Raw genomic sequence first — 20,022 nt, 5'->3', positions numbered from 1 at the left:
AAGCACCAAAATTGTTTCTGCATGCCTAACCGTCTTATTAAATACAGAGCAAAAGGCTGTTGAAATCACTAAAAAGGTTTAAGGACAATATTTGACCTAAAACACTTCAATTGTTGTTTTGTTCATTTTTATTATCAGAATTCCAATGTATAAACATTATGTGGAAAGGCTTGCAAATTGACAGTAAAATGACGTTGAGTTTCCTCAAAAAATCTTTCTATCTTTTCCTTTTTAGTTTGACAAATTTTTATAAATTTTTCGCATCAATCTTCTGAGAAGACTCCAATTTAACAATTTTTTGTCCGACTACATTTTCACTATTTAAGTTTTTCCCTTCAATGTTAATGAGAAAAACATTTTTTCGCAAGGCCTTCTACTGCTCTGAAAGTAAGAAGGACAGGAAATCTCACAACACATTGCGGTTGGACATCACCACGTGACAAAGCATAAATTTTGCGCTACAACTGACGATAATGATAAAAACTCACTAGGCTAGTGGCAGAAGTGACACAAGAGTCTAAAACAACAAATAATTTTTAGTTGGTAGCATAAAAAACGAGAGGTGAAGAAGGAATCCAAAAAGTTTTAAAAGGAAACGTTGAGAATCGAGAAATTACTGAACTATGTTTTGTGCATGGAAGCGATTTTTACCCCTGATCCTCACTCTATAAATGGAGAGCAAAAACACAGCGATAAATTGTGTGCCAACAATGAACTCTGATGAAATTACCGATATGCTTAATCAATTTCATTGGTTGTCTTTAACGTGGGTGGTATGTTCGTTTCATTTGTTCATTCTCCACATGGCATTCCCACAACCTAACCTAACGGCTTGTCCGGGTACGACTATGACTACTTTAAAGAAAGCAAACGTAATTTAAGTTCTAACTTCAAAGTATTTCAATGTAAAGAAAAATTTTTTTCATGATAGCTAAGAGTAGTACCAAGAATACACAAAAACAGTTCCTTTCCTGTTGGAAACTTGTTTCGAAATTTTTGCATCCTGTATTATGCTCAGGCATGAACACTTCAGTCACCATCAATGCATTATCCTCAGCCCCTCTATTTCATCCACATGTGCTCCGAGAAGCTCCCAGACAAATCAAGCAAATGAAAAATTTACACCTCCTATTAAGAACGTGACGGACACCGTCAGCTAGCCCCCAATGATTACCTAGCTAACAAAAGCACCAAAATTGTTTCTGCATGCCTAACCGTCTTATTAAATACAGAGCAAAAGGCTGTTGAAATCACTAAAAAGGTTTAAGGACAATATTTGACCTAAAACACTTCAATTGTTGTTTTGTTCATTTTTATTATCAGAATTCCAATGTATAAACATTATGTGGAAAGGCTTGCAAATTGACAGTAAAATGACGTTGTGTTTCCTCAAAAAATCCTTCTATCTTTTCCTCTTTTAAAAAAAATTGATAAAAATTTTTGATCACTTCTGAGAAGACTCCAATTTAACAATTTTGTGTCCGACTGCATTCTTCCTTATTCTATGTTATTGATAAAAACATGTTTTCGCAAGGCCCTCTACTGCTATGGAAGTAAGAAGGACAAGGATATCTCACAACCCATCGCGGTGGAACATCGCCACGTGACAAATCATAAATTTTGCGCTACAAGTGACGATAATGAAATAAACTTACTAGGCTGGTGGCGGAAGGGACACAGGGGTTTAAAACAACAAATAAATTTTAGTTGGTAGCATAAAAAACGCGAGGTGAAGAAGGAATCCAAAAAAAGGAAACGTTCAGAATCGAGAAATTAGTGAGCTAGGTTTTGTACCTGGTTTCGCTCCTTAATTGGAGAGCAAAAACCCAGCGATAGATAGTGTGCCAACAAATAACTGTGAAGAAATTTCTTCTATGCTTAATCATTTTTTTGTTGGCTGGTTTGATTGTGGATGGTATGTTTCTTTCATTTGTTTTATTGTCTTCGTGGTTTTCCACAACCTGAACTGATGACGTGTCCGGGTATGACTGCGATAACTTCTGAGCAAGGAAAGGTAATATTTCTACCTTTTTCAATTTAGCAAGCACTGTTTTTAATGGCCGCTAACAGTAGTGCCAAAACCGACAAAAACAAATCTGTTCCCGTTTGAAACTTTTTTCAAATATCTGCTTCCTGTATTAAGGGATGAACACTTCAGTCACCATCAATGAACTCTTTGGCCCCCTCTAATTCATCTGTATATGCTCCCAAAAGCTAATTCTCAAACAGCACCCAGACACATCAAGCAAAGCCTAATTTTAACTCTCCTTCTAAAAACGTGTTTACCATTGTCAGCTAGCCCGCAATATTCAACAAAATAATAAAAAGCACCAAAATTGACCAAAATGTACTTTACCTGCCTATCCGTCTGATAGAATACCGGGCCAGGGAAAGCCGAAAGCACGTGTACGCGTCTTTTGTCCTCATGGCTTTCCCACAACCTGAACTGAAGGCGTGTCCCAGTACAAATCTGACTAATTCAAAGCAAGCAACGTAATAATTCCACTAATTTCGATGCAAACAGAAAGTGTTTTTCATGGCAGCTATTTGCTTCACCAAAAATAGACAGAAACTGGTCTTTTCCTGTTTGGAAGTTATTTCGAAATTCTGCATCCTGTATTATGCTCAGGCATGAACACTTCAGTCACCATCAATGCATCTCTTCAGCCCCTTATAGTCCATCCCCATATGTTCCGAAAAGCTCCTTCTTCTGAGAACGTGATGACCATCATCAGCTAGCGCACAAAAATTATCAAGCTAACAACAGCACCAAAATTGCCAAAAATGTATTCTACGTGCATAACCGTCTGATAGAATACAAAGCAACGGAATATCGAAAGCGCAATAAAGGTATAATGACAGTATTTGGCCTGAAACACTTCCAATTAATGTTGTTTTATTCAACTTCAGTATCAGCATTCGTGTAAAAAACATAACGTTGAAAGTTTTGCAAAATGGGACAAAAAAACACGTTGTGTATGCTTAAAAATTTCTGCTATCTTCTCTTCCATCATACTGCTTTTTTCTTTGAAAAAATTTTATAGAAATTTCCAATTGCTCTTCTGGAGTCCGACTACGATTTTTCTTAGTTTATAATTTTTATGTTTTTGTCCCTCTATGATATTGAAAAAACATGTTTTTGCAAGGCCTTATTCTCCTATAAATTTGAGAATAGCTAGGCAATTCATCACGAGGGAAAATCATTCCTTAACAAAGCAACAATTTTGAGCTACTACTGACGATAATGTTATCAAAGCAATCAGCTGGTTACGCAGGAGACACAGAAATTTAAAAGAACAAAAAATTTTTAGTTAGTGGAATTAGAATTAGAGGTGAAGAATGCATCCAAAAAAATTAAAACGAAGCAAAGTTCAGAATTGAAAAAAAAACACTGAAATAGGTATTATGCCTGGAAATGATTTATTACCCCTGATCATCACTACTTAATTGTGAGAGCAGAAAGGCAGTTAGAAGTGGTTTGCCAACAATGACTTCTGATGAAATTACCGATATACCTAGTCAATTTTTTTTGGTTGGTTTTGATTACAATTACTACATTAAAGGAAGCAAAGGTAATAATACTACTAAATTCAATGTAAAGGAAAACTGTTCTTCATCTTAGCTAAGAGTAGTACCAAGAGTACACAAAAACAGATCTTTCCCTGTTAATAACTTATTTTGAAATTCTGCATACTGTATTTTGCTCAGGCATGAACGCTTCAGTCACCATCAATGCATTCTCCTCAGTCCCTCTAGTTCATCCAATTATTCTCCGAGATGCTACTTCTCAACCAGCACCCAGACAAATCAAGCAAATCAAAAATTTACTCCTCCTAATAAAAACGTGACGGACACCGTCAGCTAGCCCTCAATGATTACCTAGATAACAAAAGCACCAAAATTGTTTCTGCGTGCCGAACCGTCTGATTAAATACAGAGCGAAGGGCTGTTGAAATCACTAATAAATTTTAAGGGCAGTATTTTATCTAAACCACTTTCAGTTAATTAATATTTTGTTCAATTTTATTATCAGAATTCGTATGTAAAAACATTATGTGGAAAGTGTTGCCAATTGACAAAAAAAACGACGTTGTGTTTACTCAAAAAATCTTTTTATCTTTCCAACTCTTAATTTGGCAATTTTTTATAAATTTTTCCGATCACTCTTCTGAGAAGACTCCAATTTAACAATTTTGTGTCCAACTACATTTTTCACTATTCTACGTTATTGAGAAAAACATGCTTTCGCAAGGCCTTCTACTGCCATGAAAGTAAGAAGAACAAGGAAATCTCACAACACAATGCGGGGGAACATCACCACGTGACACAGCATAAATTTTGCGCTACAACTGACGATAATGAAATGAACTCACAACGCTGGTGGCGGAAGGGACACAGGGGTTTAAAACAGCAAATAAATTTTAGTTGGTAGCATAAAACACGCGAGGTTCTTTTCCTGTTAGAAACTTATTTCTAAATTCTGCATCTTTTATTACGCTCAGGCATGAACTCTTGAGTCACCATCAATCCATTCTCCTAAGCCACTCTAGGTCATCCACATATGCTCCGAAAAACTCCTTCTCAACCAGCACCCAGAAAAATCAAGCAAATCCAAAATTTACATCTCCTACAAAGAACGTGACGGACACCGTCAGTTGGCCCGCAATGATTACCTAGCTAACAAAAGCACCAAAACTGCTTCCGCGTGCCTAACCGTCCTATTAAATACAGAGCAAAGGGCTGCAGAAAGCACTATAAAATTTTAAGGGCATTACTTGACCTAAAACTCTTTCAGTTAATTGTTACTTTGTTTAACTTTATTATCAGAATTCGTATGCATAAACATTATGTGGAAAGGGTTGCAAATTGACAGTAAAACGACGTTGCGTTTCCGCAAAAACCCCTCCTATCTTTCCCGCTTTTAATTAAAAAAAATCGTAAATATTTCCCATCACTCTTTTGAGAAGACACCAATTTAACAATTTTGTGTCCGACTAAAATTTTTTTTGTGTTTTTTACAGTTTTTCCCCTCTATGTTATTGAGAAAAACAAGTTTTCGCAAGGCCTTCAACGGCTATGAAAGCAAGAAAGGCAAGGAAATCTGACAACCCATCACGAGGAAACGTCATCGGGTGACAGAGCATAAATTTTGCGCTACTACTGACAATAATGATATAAACTCACTCAGCTGGTGGCGGAAGGGACACAGGAAATTAAAAAAGAACAATTTTATTTGGCAGCGTAATAAACAAGAGGTGAAGAATGAATCCAAAAATTTTAAAAGAATAAGGAAACGATCGGAATCGAAAAATTACTGAACTAGGTTTTGTGCCTTGAAACGAGTTAAAACCCCTAAAACTCACTTTTTAACTGTTAGAGCAAAAACAAAGCAATAAATGGTGTGCCAAAAAAGAAATCTGATGAAATTACCGATATTCTTAATCAATTTTATTGGTTGGTTTTAACGTGGTTGGTATGTTCGTTTAATTTGTTCATTCTCCACATAACATTCCCAGAACCTAATCTAAAGGCTTTTCCGGGTACGACTATGACTACTTTAAAGCAATCAAACGTAATAATTTTACTAATTTCAATCTACTGAAAAACTGTTTTTCATGGCAGCTAACAGTAGTGTCAAGAAGAGGCGAAAGAGGTCTTTTCCCGTTTAAATCTTATTTCGAATTTCTGCTTTCTGTATTATGCTCAGGGGTAAACACTTCAGTCACCATCAATGATTCTCTTCAGCCCCTCTAGTTCATTCGCATATGCTCCGAAAAGCTCCTTCTCAACCAGCACCCAGGCAAATCAAGCAAATCTAAAAACTGAAGATAATGTTATAAAGCCATTAGGCTGGTTGCGGCAGAGACACAGGAAATTAAAACAACAATTAAATTTTAGTTGGTGGCATTTTAGTTGGTGGCATAAGAAAAACCGAGATAAAGAATGGATTCAACTTTTTTAATATGATGGAGCGTTTAGAATAATAAAATTACTGAACTAGGTGTTGTACCCGGAAACGATTTTTTTCCCATCATGCTGATATCTTATTTGTGAGAGCAAAAACACAGCAATGAATGATGTGTCAACAAGGAACTCGATGAAATTTCTGATATGCCTAATCACTTTTATATTGCTTGGTTAGAAGGTGGGTGTTGTTTTCGCGTCATTTGTCCTCATGGCTTTCCCAAAACTTGAACTGAAGGCGTGTCCGAGTACGAATCTGACTAATTCAAAACAAGAAACGTAACAATTCCACTAATTTCAATATAAAGAAAAAGTGTTTTTCATGGCAGCTAATTCTTTCACCAAGAATAGAAGGAAACTGGTCTTTTCCTGTTAGAAACTTATTTGGAAATTCTGCATCCTGTATTATCCTCAGGCATGAACACTTCAGTCACCATCAATGCATCTCTTCAGCCCCTTATAGTCCATCCCCATATGTTCCGAAAAGCCCCTTCTTCTAAGAACGTGATGACCATCATCAGCTAGCCCGCAAAAATTACCGAGCTAACAAAATCACCAAAATTGTCCAAAATGTATTCCACGTGCATAACCGTGTGATAGAACACAAAGCAACGAAATATCGAAAGCGGAATAAATGTTTAAGGACAGTAGTTGGCCTGAAATACTACCAATTAATTGTTGTTTTATTCAACTTTAGTATCAGAATTCGTGTATAAAAACCTAACTTTGAAAGTTTTGCAAAATTGGACAGAAAAAACACGTTTTGTATGCTTAAAAATTTCTGCTATCTTCTCTTCTATCATACTCTTTTTTCTGTGAAAAAATATTTTAGAATTTTCCAATCGCTCTTCTTGACTCCGACTACAATTTTTCTAAATTTATAATTTTAAGGTCTTTGTTCCTCTATGATATTGAGAAAACATATTTTTGCAAAGCCTTGTTCTGCTATAAATTTGAGAATGGCTAAGCAATTCATCACGAGGGAAGGTCACACCTCGCCAAAGCATAAATTTTGAGCTACTTTTGACGACAATGTTATCAAACCACTATGCTGGTTGAGCAAGAGACACACGAAATTGAAACAACAAAGGATTTTTAGTTAGTGAATTTAGAAACACAAGATGAAGAATGCATCCAAAGAAAAGCAACGTTCAGAATTGAATAAAAACACTGAAATAGGTATTATGCCTGGAAATGATTTATTACCCCTGATCATCACTACTCAATTGTGAGAGCAAAATTATGCGAAGTACTAGCGCATCCTGATGAGAGAAAAAACTACAAAAACCAATGCTTAAATTCGTTTCTCCAAATCGACAAAGAGACAAAACTAGACCCATTAAACATATCAAAAATGAAAGACAAAATTTAATGTTTTTAACACGCATGCCAGAAAGGCCGGTCCAGATCGTCTAGTGATTAGGACATTGCGTTGTGGCCGCAATATCCCAAGTTCGAATCCTGGTCTAGACAAATCATTGAATAAAAACACTGAAATAGGTATTATGCCTGGAAATGATTTATTACCCCTGATCATCAGTACTCAATTGTGAGAGCAAAAAGGCAGCCAGAATTGGTGTGCCAACAATGACCTTTTTTGAAATTACCGATATACATAGTCAGTTTTTATTGGTTGGTTTTAATTACTATTACTACTTTAAAGGAAGCAAACGTAATAATACTACTAAATTCAATGTAAAGAAAAACTGTTCTTCATGATAGCTAAGAGTAGTACCAAGAATACACAAAATATGTCTTTTCCTGTTCAATACTTTTTTAGAAATTCTGCATCCTGTATTATTCTGGGGCATGAACATTTCGGTCACCATCAATGCATTCTCCTCAGCCCCTCTTGTTCATCCACATAGGCTCCGAAAAACTCCTTCTCAACCAGCACCCAGACAAATCAAGCAAATCCAAAATTTACATCTACTAAGAACCTGACGGACACCGTCAGCTAGCCCTCAATGATTATCTAGCTAACAAAAGCACCAAAATAGTTTCTTCGTGCCTAGCCATCTTATTAAATACAGAAAAACTGTCGAAATCACTAAAAGATTTAGGGCAATATTTGACCTAAAACACTTTCAATTAATTGTTATTTTGTTCAATTTTATTATCAGAATTTGTATGTATAACCATTATGTTGAAAGGGTTGCAAAATGGGACAGTGAAACAACGTTGCCTTTCCTCAAAAGCTCCTCCTATCTTTACCGCTCTTAATTCAAAAAATTTTTCATAATTTTTTTTTCGATCACTCCAATTTAACAAATTTGTGTCCGACTACAATTTTTTACTTATGTTTTTTGAAGTTTTTCCCCTCTATGTTATTGAGAAAAACATGTTTTTGCAAGGCCATGTACTGCTATGAAATTAAGAAGGACAAGGAAATCTCACAACCAATCACGGGGGAACGTCACCACGTGAAAAAGCATAAATTTGCGCTGGTACTGACGATAATGATATAAACTCTCTTAGCTGGTGGCGGAATGGACACAAGAACTTAAAATAACAAATGAATTTTAGTTGGTAGCATAAAAAACACGAGGTGAAGAGTGAATCCAAAAATTTTAAAAACGTTCGGAATCGAAAGAATACTGAACTAGGTTTCGAGCCTGGAAACGATTTAATACTCCTGATACCCAGTCTTTAATTGTGAGAGCTATCAAAAACACAGCGATAAACGGTGTGCCAACAAGGAACTCTGATGAAATTACCGATATGCTTAATCAATTTTTTTTGATTGGTTTTAACGTGTGTGGTATGTTCGTTTCTTTTGTTCATTCTCCATATGGCATTCCCGCATTCTAACCTAAGGGCTTGTCTGGGTAAGACTATGACTACTTTAAAGAAAGCAAACAAATTAAAAATTCTAATTTCAATGTAAAGAAGAAACTGTTCTTCATGATAGCTAAGAGTAGTACCAAGAATACACAAAAACATGTCTTTCCTGTTAGAAACTTACTTCGAAATTTTGCATCCTGTATTGTGCTCAGGCATGAAGAGTTCAGTCACCATCAATGCAGTCTACTCAGACCCTCCAGTTCCTCTACATATGCTCCGAGAAGCTCCTTCTCAACCAGCAACCAGGCAAATCAAGCAGATTCAAAGTTCACATCTTCTACTAAGAACGTGACGGACACCGTCAGCTGGCCCACAATGATGACCTAGCTAACAAAAGCACCAAAATTGTTTCTGCGTGCCTAACCGACTTATTAAAAACAGAGCAAAGGGCTGTCGAAATCACTAATAAAGTTTAAGGGCAATATTTGAACTAAAACACTTTCAATTAATTGTTATTTTATTCATTTTTATTATCAGAATTTGTATGTATGACCATTATGTCGAAAGACTTGCAAAATGGGACAGTGAAACAACGTTGCCTTTCCTCAAAAACTCCTCCTATCCTTAACGCTTTTAATTAACATATTTTTTCATGAATTGTTTTCGATCACTCCAACAAATTTGTGTCCGACTACAATTTTTTACTTATGTTTTTTCAAATTTTTCCCCTCTATGTTATTGAGAAAAACATGTTTTTGCAAGGCCATGTACTGCTATGAAATTCAGAAGGACAAGCAAATCTCTCAACCAATCACGGAGGAACGTCACCACGTGAAAAAGCATAAATTATGCGCTGATACTGACGATAATGATATAAACTCTCTTAGCTGGTGGCGGAAAGGACACAGGAATTTAAAATAACAAATGAATTTTAGTTGGTAGCATAAAAAAAACGAGGTGAAGAATGAATCCAAAAATTTTAAAACGTTAAGAATCGAAAAAATACTGAACTAGGTTTCGAGCCTGGAAACGATTTAATACTCCTGATATCCAGTCTTTAATTGTGAGAGCAATCAAAAACAGAACGATAAATGGTGTGCCAACAAGGAACTCTGATGAAATTACCGATATGCTTAATCAATTTTTTTGGTTGGTTTTAACGTGTGTGGTATGTTCGTTTCTTTTGTTCATTCTCCATATGGCATTCCCGCATTCTAACCTAAGGGCTTGTCTGGGTAAGACTATGACTACTTTAAAGAAAGCAAACGTAATAAAAATTCTAATTTCAATGTAAAGGAGAAACTGTTCTTCATTATAGCTAAGAGTAGTACCAAGAATACACAAAAACATGTCTTTCCTGTTAGAAACTTACTTCGAAATTTTGCATCCTGTAATATGCTCAGGCATGAAGAATTCAGTCACCATCAATGCATTCTCCTCAGACCCTCTAGTTCATCTACATATGCTCCGAGAAGCTCCTTCTCAACCAGCAACCAGGCAAATAAAGCAGATTCAAAGTATTCATCTCCTACTAAGAACGTGACGGACACCGTCAGCTGGCCCGCAATGATGACCTAGCTAACAAAAGCACCAAAACTGTTTCTGCGTGCTTAACCGTCTTATTAAATACAGAGCAAAGGGCTGTCGAAATCCCTAATAGGGTTTAAGGGCAATATTTGACTTAAAACACTTTCATTTAATTGTTGTTTTGCTCAAGTTTTTTATCAGAATTTGTATGTCTAAACATTATAAGGAAAGGGATGCAAAATGGGATAATAAAACGACGTTGTGTTTCCTCAAAAACTCCTTCTATCTTTCCCTTTTTAACTTGAGTAATTTTTATAAATTTTTCCGATCAGTCTACTGAGAAGACTCCAGTTTAACATTTTTGTGTCCGACTACATTTTTCTTTAGTTATGTTTTTTCCTTCTATGTTATTGAGGAAAACATGTTTTCGCAAGACCTTCTAATGCTATGAAAGTAAGAAGGACAAGGAAATCTCACAACTCATTACGTGGGAAATTCACCACGTGACAAAACATAAATTTTGCCCTACTACTGTCGATAATGGTTTAATATTAATAAGCTGGTGTCGGAGGGTACACAGGAGTTTAAAACAACAAATCAATTTCAGTTGTTAGAATAAAAAACACGAGTGAAGAATGAATCCAAAAAGCTCGAAAAGGAAACGTTCAGAATCGAGAAATTAATGAGCTAGGTTTTGTGCCTGGAAACAATTTAATACCCCTGATCCTCGCTCCTTAATTGGAGAGCAAAAACACAGCGATAAATAGTGTGCCAACAAATAACTCTGAAGAAATTTCTTATATGCTAAATCATAGTTTTGTTGGCCGGTTTGATTGTGGATGGTATGTTTGTTAATTTGTTTTATTGTCTTCGTGGTTTTCCCACAACCTGAACTGATGACGTGTCCGGGTATGACTGCGATTACTTCTGAGCAAGCAAACGTAATACTTCTACCATTTTCTATTTAGCAAGCACTGTTTTTAATGGCCGCTAACAGTAGTGCCAAAACAGACAAAAACAATTCTGTTCCCGTTGGAAACTTTTTTCGAATATCTGCTTCCTGTATTAAGGCATGAACACTTCAGTCACCATCAACGCATTCTCCTCAGCGCCTTCAGTTCATCCACATATGCTCCGGAAAGCTCCTTCTCAACCAGCACCCAGACAAATCAAGGAAATCCAAACTTTACGTTTCCTACTAAGAACGTGACGGACACCGTCAGCTAGTCCGCAATGATTACCTAGCTAACAAAAGCACCAAAATTGTCCAAAATGTATTCTACGTTTATAACCGTCTGATAGAACACAAAGCAGCGGAATATCGAAAGCGCAATAAATGTTTAAGGACAATATTTGGCCTGAAATATTTCCAATTAATTGTAGTTTTATTCAAATTTAGTATCAGAATTAGTGTTTAAAAACATAACGTTGAAAATTTTGCAAAATGTGACAGAAAAAAAAATTGTGCATGCTTAAAAATTTCTGCTACCTTCTCTTCTATCAAACTCCTTTCTTCGAAAAAACTTTATAGAAATTTCCAATCGCTCTTCTTGACTCCAACTACAATTTTTCTTAGTTTATAATTTTTAATGTTTTTGTCCCTCTATTATATTTAGAAAACATGTTTTTGCAAGGCCTTATTCTCCTATAAATTTGAGAATAGCTAGGCAATTCATCACGAGGGAAGGTCGTTCCTCGACAAAGCATAAATTTTGAGCTACTACTGACGATAATGTTATCAAACCAGTAGGCTGGTTGCGCAAGAGACACAGGAATTTGAAACAACAATGGATTTTTAGTTAGTGGAATTAGAAACACAAGGTGAAGAATGCATGCAAAGTAAAGCAACGTTCAGAGTTGAAAAAAAAACACTTCTAAGAACGTGATGACCACCGTCAGCTAGCTCACTATAAATACCAAGCTAATATAAGCACTAAAATTGATCAAAATGGTTTCTGCGTGCCTAACCATCTGATTAAATACAGGACAAAGGGCTGCAGAAGGCACTATAAAGGTTTAAAGGCAATACTTGACCTAAAACTCTTTTCAATTAATTGTTACTTTGTTTAATTTTATTATCAGAATTCGTATGTATAAACAATATGTGGAATGGGTTGCAAAATGTGACAGTAAAACAACGTTGTCTTTCCTCAAAAACTCCTCCTATCTTTCCCGCTTCTTAATTAAAAAGTTTATAAAATTTTTTGTTCTTTTCTGAGAAGAGTCCAATTTATCAAAATTGTGTCCGACTACGGTTTTTTTACTTATGTTTTTTGAAGTTTTTCCCTCTATGTTATTGAAAAAAAATGTTTTTGCAAGGCCTCCTGCTGCTATAAAGTAAGAAGGTCAAGGAAATCTTACAACCCACCAGGGTGGAACGTCACAACGTGACAAAGCATAACTTTTGGTGCGCTACTACTGACGATAATGATATAAACTCACTAGGCTGGTGGCGGAAGGGACACAGGAAGTTTAAACAACAAATAATTTTCAGTTGGTAGCATAAGAAACACGAGGTGAAGAATGAATCCCAAAAATTCTAAAAAGGAAACGTTCAAAATATAAAAATTACTGAACTGAGTTCTGTGCCTGGAATCAATTTAATACACCTGATCTTCACTCCTTGATTGTGAGCGCAAGCAAAAACACAGCGATAAATGGTGTGCCAACAATGAACTCTGATGAAAGTACCGATATCCTTAATCAATTTTTGTTTGTTCGTTTTAACGTGTGTGGTATGTTCGTTTCATTTGTTCATTCTCCACATGGCATTCCGACAACCTAACCTAATGTCTTTTCGGGGTACGATTATGACTACTTTAAAGGAAGCAAACGTAATAATAATTCTAAATTAAATGTAAAGGAAAACTGTTCTTCATGATAGCTCAGAGTAGTACGAAGAAAACAAAAAAAGAGGTCTTTTCTTGTTTGAAATTTTGCAAATTCTGCATCCTGTATTATGCTCAGGCATGAACACTTCAGTCGCCATCAATGCCTTCCCCACAGCCCATCTAGATGATCCACTTATACTCCGAAAAATGTCTTCTCAACCATCACCCAGACAAATCAAGCAAATCCAAAATTTACATCTCCTACCAAGAACGTGACGGACACCGTCATGTAGCCCGCAATGATTACCTAGGTAACAAAAGCACCAAAGTTGTTTCTGCGTGCCCAACCGTCTGATTAAATACACGATAAAGGACTGCAGAAAGCAATATAAAAGATTAAGAGCAATACTTGATCTAAAACTCTTTCAATTATTTGTTACTTTGTTTAATTTTATTATCAGAATTCGAATGTCTAAACAATATGTGGAAAGGATTGCAAGTTGACAGTAAAACGACGTTGCGTTTCCGCAAAAACTCCTCCTATCTTTCCCGCTTTTAATAAAAAAAATTTATAAATATTTCCCATCACTCTTCTGAGAAGACTCCAATTTAACAATTTTTTGTCCGACTACAATTTTCTCTTTTTATGTTTTTTGAAGTTCTTCCCCTCTATGTTTTTGAGAAAAACATGTTTTCGCGAGGCCTCCTTCTGCTATGAAAGTAAGAAGGGCAAGGAAATCTCACAACCCCTCACGAGGTAACGTCACCACGTGACAAAGCATAAATTTTGCGCTACTACTGATGATAATAATATACACTCACTCAGCTGGTGGCAGAAGGGACACAGGAATTTATAAAAAAAAACAAACAAATTTTATTTGGCAGCATAAGAAACAAGAGGTGAAAAATGAATTCAAAAATTTTAAAAGAACAATGAAACCTTCGGAATCGAAAAATTACTGAACTAGGTTTTGTGCCTGGAAACGAGTTAATACCCCTGAAACTCACTTCTTAACTGTGAGAGCAAAAACACAGCGATAAGTTGTGTGCCAACAATGAACTCTGATGAAATTACCGATATGATTAATCAATTTTTATTGGTTGTTTTTAACGTGGGTGGTATGTTTAATTCATGTTCATTCTCCACATCACATTCCCACAACCTATTCTAAAGTCTTATCCGGGTATGATTATGACTATCTTAAAGGAAGCAAACGTAATAAAAATTCTAATTTAAATGTAAAGAAAAACTGTTCTTCATGATAGCTAAGAGTAGTACCAAGAATACACAAAAATAGGTCTTTTCTTGTTAGAAATTTCGAAAATTCTTCATCCTGTATTATACTCAGGCATGAACACTTCAGTCACCACCAATGCATTTTCCGCAGCCCCTCTATATCATCCACATATGTTCCGAAAAACCCCTTCTCAAGCAGCACCCAGACAAATCAAGCAAATCCAAAATTTACATCTACTAAGAACGTGACGGACACCGTCATGTAGTCCGCAATGATTACCTAGCTAGCAAAGCATCAAAGCTGTTTCTGCGTACCTAACCGTCTGATCAAATACAGGACAAAGGGTTGCAGAAAGCACTTTAAAAGTTTATGGGCAATACTTGAACTAAAATTTTTTCAATTAATTGTTATTTTGTATAACTTTATTATCAGAATTCGTATGTATAAACATTATGTGGAAAGGGTTGCAAATTGACAGTAAAACGACGTTGCGTTTCCGCAAAAACTCCTCCTATCTTTCCCGCTTTCAATTAAAAAAAAATTTATGAAAATTTCCCATCACTCTTCTGAGAAGACTCCAATTTAACAATTTTGTGTCCGACTACAATTTTCTCTTTTCATGTTTTTTAAAGTTTTTCCCCTCTATGTTATAGAGAAAAACCTGTTTTCGCAAGGTCTTCTAATGCTATGAAAGTAAGAAGGGCAAGGAATTCTTATAACCCATCACGAGGGAACGTCACTACGTGACAAAGCATAAATTTTGCGCTACTACTGACGATAATGATATAAACTCACTCAGCTGGTGGCGGAAGGGACACAAGAATTTAAAAAAACTTTTTTGGCAGCGTAAGAACCAAGAGTTGAAGATTGAATCGAAATTTTTTAAAAGAATGAGGAAACGTCCGGAATCGAAAAATTACTGAACTAGATTTTGTGCCTGGAAACGAGTTAATACCCCTGAAACTCACCTCTTAACTGTGAGAGCAAAAACACAGCGATAAATGGTGTGCCAACAATGAACTCTCTTGAAATTACCGATATGCTTAATCAATTTTATTGGTTGTCTTTAACGTGGGTGGTATGTTCGTTTCATTTGTTCATTCTCCACATGACATTCCCACAACCTAATCTAAAGGCTTGTCCGGGTACGACTATGACTCTTTTAAAGGAAGCAAACGTAATAATAATTCTAATTTCAATGTAAATTAAAACTGTTCTTCATGAGTAGTACCAAGAATACACAAAAACAGCGCTTTTCCTGTTAGAAACTTATTTCGTAATTCTGCATATTTTATTACGCTCAGGCATGAACACTTCAGTCACCATCAATTCATTCTCCTCAGCCGCTCTAGATCATCCACGTATGCTCCAAAAACTCCTTCTCAACCAGCAACCAAAAAAATCAAGCAAATCCAAAAATTACATCTCCTACTAAGAACGTGACGGACACCGTCAGCTGGCCCGCAATGATTACCTAGCTAACAAAAGCATGAAAATTGTTCCTGCATGCCTAACCGTCTTATTAAATACAGAGCGAAGGGCTGCAGAAAGCACTATCAGAGGTTAAGCGCAATACTTGACCTAAAACTCTTTCAATTAATTTTTACTTTGATTAACTTTATTATCAGAAATCGTATGTATAAACATTAGGTGGAAAGGGTTGCAAATTGACAGTGAAACGACGTTGCGTTTCCGCAAAAACTCCTCCTATCTTTCCCGCTTTTAATTAAAAAAATTTTTATGAATATTTCCCATCACTCTTCTGAGAAGACTCCAATTTAACAATTTTGTGTCCGACTACAATTTTCTCTTTTTATGTTTTTTAAAGGTTTTCCTCTCTATGTTATAGAGAAAAACCTGTTTTTGCAAGGTATTCTAATGCTATGAAAGTAAGAAGGGCAAGGAATTCTTACAACTCATCACGAGGGAACGTCACTACGTGACAAAGCATAAATTTTGCGCTACTACTGACGATAATGATATAAACTCACTCAGCTGGTGGCGGAAGGGACACAAGAATTTAAAAACTTTTTTGGCAGCGTAAGAACCAAGAGGTGAAGAATGAATCCAAATATTTTAAAAGAATAAGGAAACGTCCGGAATCGAAAAGTTACTGAACTAGGTTTTGTGCCTGGAAACGAGTTAAAACCCCTGAAACGCACTTCTTAACTGTGAGAGCAAAAACACAGCGATAAATGGTGTGCCAACAATGAACTCTCTTGAAATTACCGATATGCTTAATAATTTTATTGGTTGTCTTTAACGTGGGTGGTATGTTCGTTTCATTTGTTCATTCTCCACATGACATTCCCACAACCTAATCTAAAGGCTTGTCCGGGTACGACTATGACTCTTTTGAAGGAAGCAAACGTAATAATAATTCTAATTTCAATGTAAAGGAAAACTGTTCTCCATGAGTAGTACCAAGAATACACAAAAACAGGGCTTTTCCTGTTAGAAACTTATTTCGAAATTCTGCATGTTTTATTACGCTCAGGCATGAACACTTCAGTCACCATCAATTCATTCTCCTCAGCCGCTCTAGATCATCCACGAATGCTCCGAAAAACTCCTTCTCAACCAGCAACCAAAAAAATCAAGCAAATCCAAAAATTACATCTCCTACTAAGAACGTGACGGACACCGTCAGCTGGCCCGCAATGATTACCTAGCTAACAAAAGCATCAAAATTGTTCCTGCGTGCCTAACCGTCTTATCAAATACAGAGCGCAGGGTTGCAGAAAGCACTATGAAAGGTTAAGCGCAATACTTGACCTAAAACTCTTTCACTTAATTGTTACTTTGATTAACTTTATTATCAGAAGTCGTATGTATAAACATTATGTGGAAAGATGCAAATTGACAGTAAAACGACGTTCCGTTTCCGCAAAAATTCCTCCTATCTTTCCCGCTTTTAATTAAAAAAAAGTTATAATTATTTCCCATCACTCTTTTGAGAAGACTCCAATTTAACAATTTTGTGTCAGACTAAAAATTTATTTTTTTTATGTTTTTTGAAGTTTTTCCCCTCTATGTTATTGAGAAAAACATGTTTTCGCATAGCCTTCTACTGCTATGAAAGCAAGAAGGGCAAGGGACTCTGACAACCCATCACGAGGGAACGTCATCGCGTGACAAAGCATAAATTTTGCGCTGCTACTGACGATAATGATATAAACTCACTCAGCTGGTGGCGGAAGGGACACAGGAATTTTTTTAAAAAAAAACAATTTTTTTGGCAGCGTAAGAACCAAGAGGTGAAGAATGAATCCAAATATTTTAAAAGAATAAGGAAACGTCCGGAATCGAAAAATTACTGAACTAAGTTTTGTGCCTCGAAACGAGTTAATACCCCTGAAACTCACTTCCTAACTGTGAGAGCAAAAACACAGCGATAAATGGTGTGCCAACAATGAACTCTCTTGAAATTACCGATATGCTTAATCAATTTTATTTGTTGGCTTTAACGTGGGTGGTATGTTCGTTTCATTTGTTCATTCTCCACATGACATTCCCACAACCTAATCTAAAGGCTTGTCTGGTACGACTATTACTATTTTAAAGGAAGCAAACGTAATAGTAATTCTATTTTCAATGTAAAGGAAAACTGTTCTTCATGAGTAGTACCCAGAATACACAACCACAGGTCTTTTCCTGATAGAAACTTATTTCGAAATTCTGCATCTTTTATTACGCTCAGGCTTGAACACTTCAGTCACCATCAATCCATTCTCCTCAGCCGCTCTAGATCATCCACGTATGCTCCTGAAAACTCCTTCTCAACCAGCAACCAAAAAAATCAAGCAAATCCAAAAATTACATCTCCTACTAAGAACGTGACGGACACCGTCAGCTGGCCCGCAATGATCAAATACAGAGCGAAGGGTTGCAGAAAGCACTATCAAAGGTTAAGCGCAATACTTGACCTAAAACTCTTTCAATTAATTGTTACTTTGATTATCTTTATTATCAGAAGTCGTATGTATAAACATTATGTGGAAAAGGTTGCAAATTGACAGTAAAACGACGTTGCGTTTCCGCAAAAACTCCTCCTATCTTTCCCGCTTTTAATTAAAAAAAAGTTATAATTATTTCTCATCACTCTTTTGAGAAGACTCCAATTTAACAATTTTGTGTCAGACTAAAATTTTATTTTTTTTATGTTTTTTGAAGTTTTTCCCCTCTATGTTATTGAGAAAAACATGTTTTCGCATAGCCTTCTACTGCTATGAAAGCAAGAAGGGCAAGGGACTCTGACAACCCATCACGAGGGAACGTCATCGCGTGACAAAGCATAAATTTTGCGCTGCTACTGACGATAATGATATAAACTCACTCAGCTGGTGGCGGAAGGGACACAGGAATTTTAAAAAAAAACAATTTTTTTGGCAGCGTAAGAACCAAGAGGTGAAGAATTAATCCAAATATTTTAAAAGAAGAAGGAAACGTCCGGAATCGAAAAATTACTGAACTAGGTTTTGTGCCTGGAAACGAGTTAATACCCCTGAAACTCACTTCCTAACTGTGAGACCAAAAACACAGCGATAAGTGGTGTGCCAACAAGGAACTCTCTTGAAATTACCGATATGCTTAATCAATTTTATTGGTTGGTTTTAACGTGAGTGGTCTGTTCGTTTCATTTGTTCATTCTCCACATGACATTCCCACAACCTAATCCCAAGGCTTGTCTGGTACGACTATGACTATTTTAAAGGAAGCAAACGTAATAGTAATTCTAATTTCAATGTAAAGAAAACTGTTCTTCATGAGTAGTACCAAGAATACACAAACACAGGTCTTTTCCTGTTAGAAACTTATTTCGAAATTCTGCATCCTTTATTACGCTCAGGCTTGAACACTTCAGTCACCATCAATCCATTCTCCTCAGCCGCTCTAGATCATCCACGTATGCTCCTAAAAACTCCTTCTCAACCAGCAACCAAAAAAATCAAGCAAATCCAAAAATTACATCTCCTACTAAGAACGTGACGGACACCGTCAGCTGGCCCGCAATGATTACCTAGCTAACAAAAGCATCAAAATTGTTCCTGCGTGCCTAACCGTCTTATCAAATACAGAGCGAAGGGTTGCAGAAAGCACTATCAAAGGTTAAGCGCAATACTTGACCTAAAACTCTTTCAATTAATTGTTATTTTGATTAACTTTATTATCAGAAGTCGTATGTATAAACATTATGTGGAAAAGGTTGCAAATTGACAGTAAAACGACGTTGCGTTTCCGCAAAAACTCCTCCTATCTTTCCCGCTTTTAATTAAAAAAAAAGTTATAATTATTTCCCATCACTCTTTTGAGAAGACTCCAATTTAACAATTTTGTGTCAGACTAAAATTTTATTTTTTTTATGTTTTTTGAAGTTTTTCCCCTCTATGTTATTGAGAAAAACATGTTTTCGCATAGCCTTCTACTGCTATGAAAGCAAGAAGGGCAAGGGACTCTGACAACCCATCACGAGGGAACGTCATCGCGTGACAAAGCATAAATTTTGCGCTGCTACTGACGATAATGATATAAACTCACTCAGCTGGTGGCGGAAGGGACACAGGAATTTAAAAAAAAAACAATTTTTTTGGCAGCGTAAGAACCAAGAGGTGAAGAATGAATCCAAATATTTTAAAAGAATAAGGAAACGTCCGGAATCGAAAAATTACTGAACTAGG

Source organism: Convolutriloba macropyga, chromosome 6 (genome assembly GCF_964194025.1).
Source record: "Convolutriloba macropyga chromosome 6, txConMacr16.3, whole genome shotgun sequence".
Lineage (NCBI taxonomy): Eukaryota > Metazoa > Xenacoelomorpha > Acoela > Convolutidae > Convolutriloba > Convolutriloba macropyga.
The sequence above is the reverse complement of the archived record's forward strand: the minus strand, read 5'-3'. Positions refer to the sequence as shown.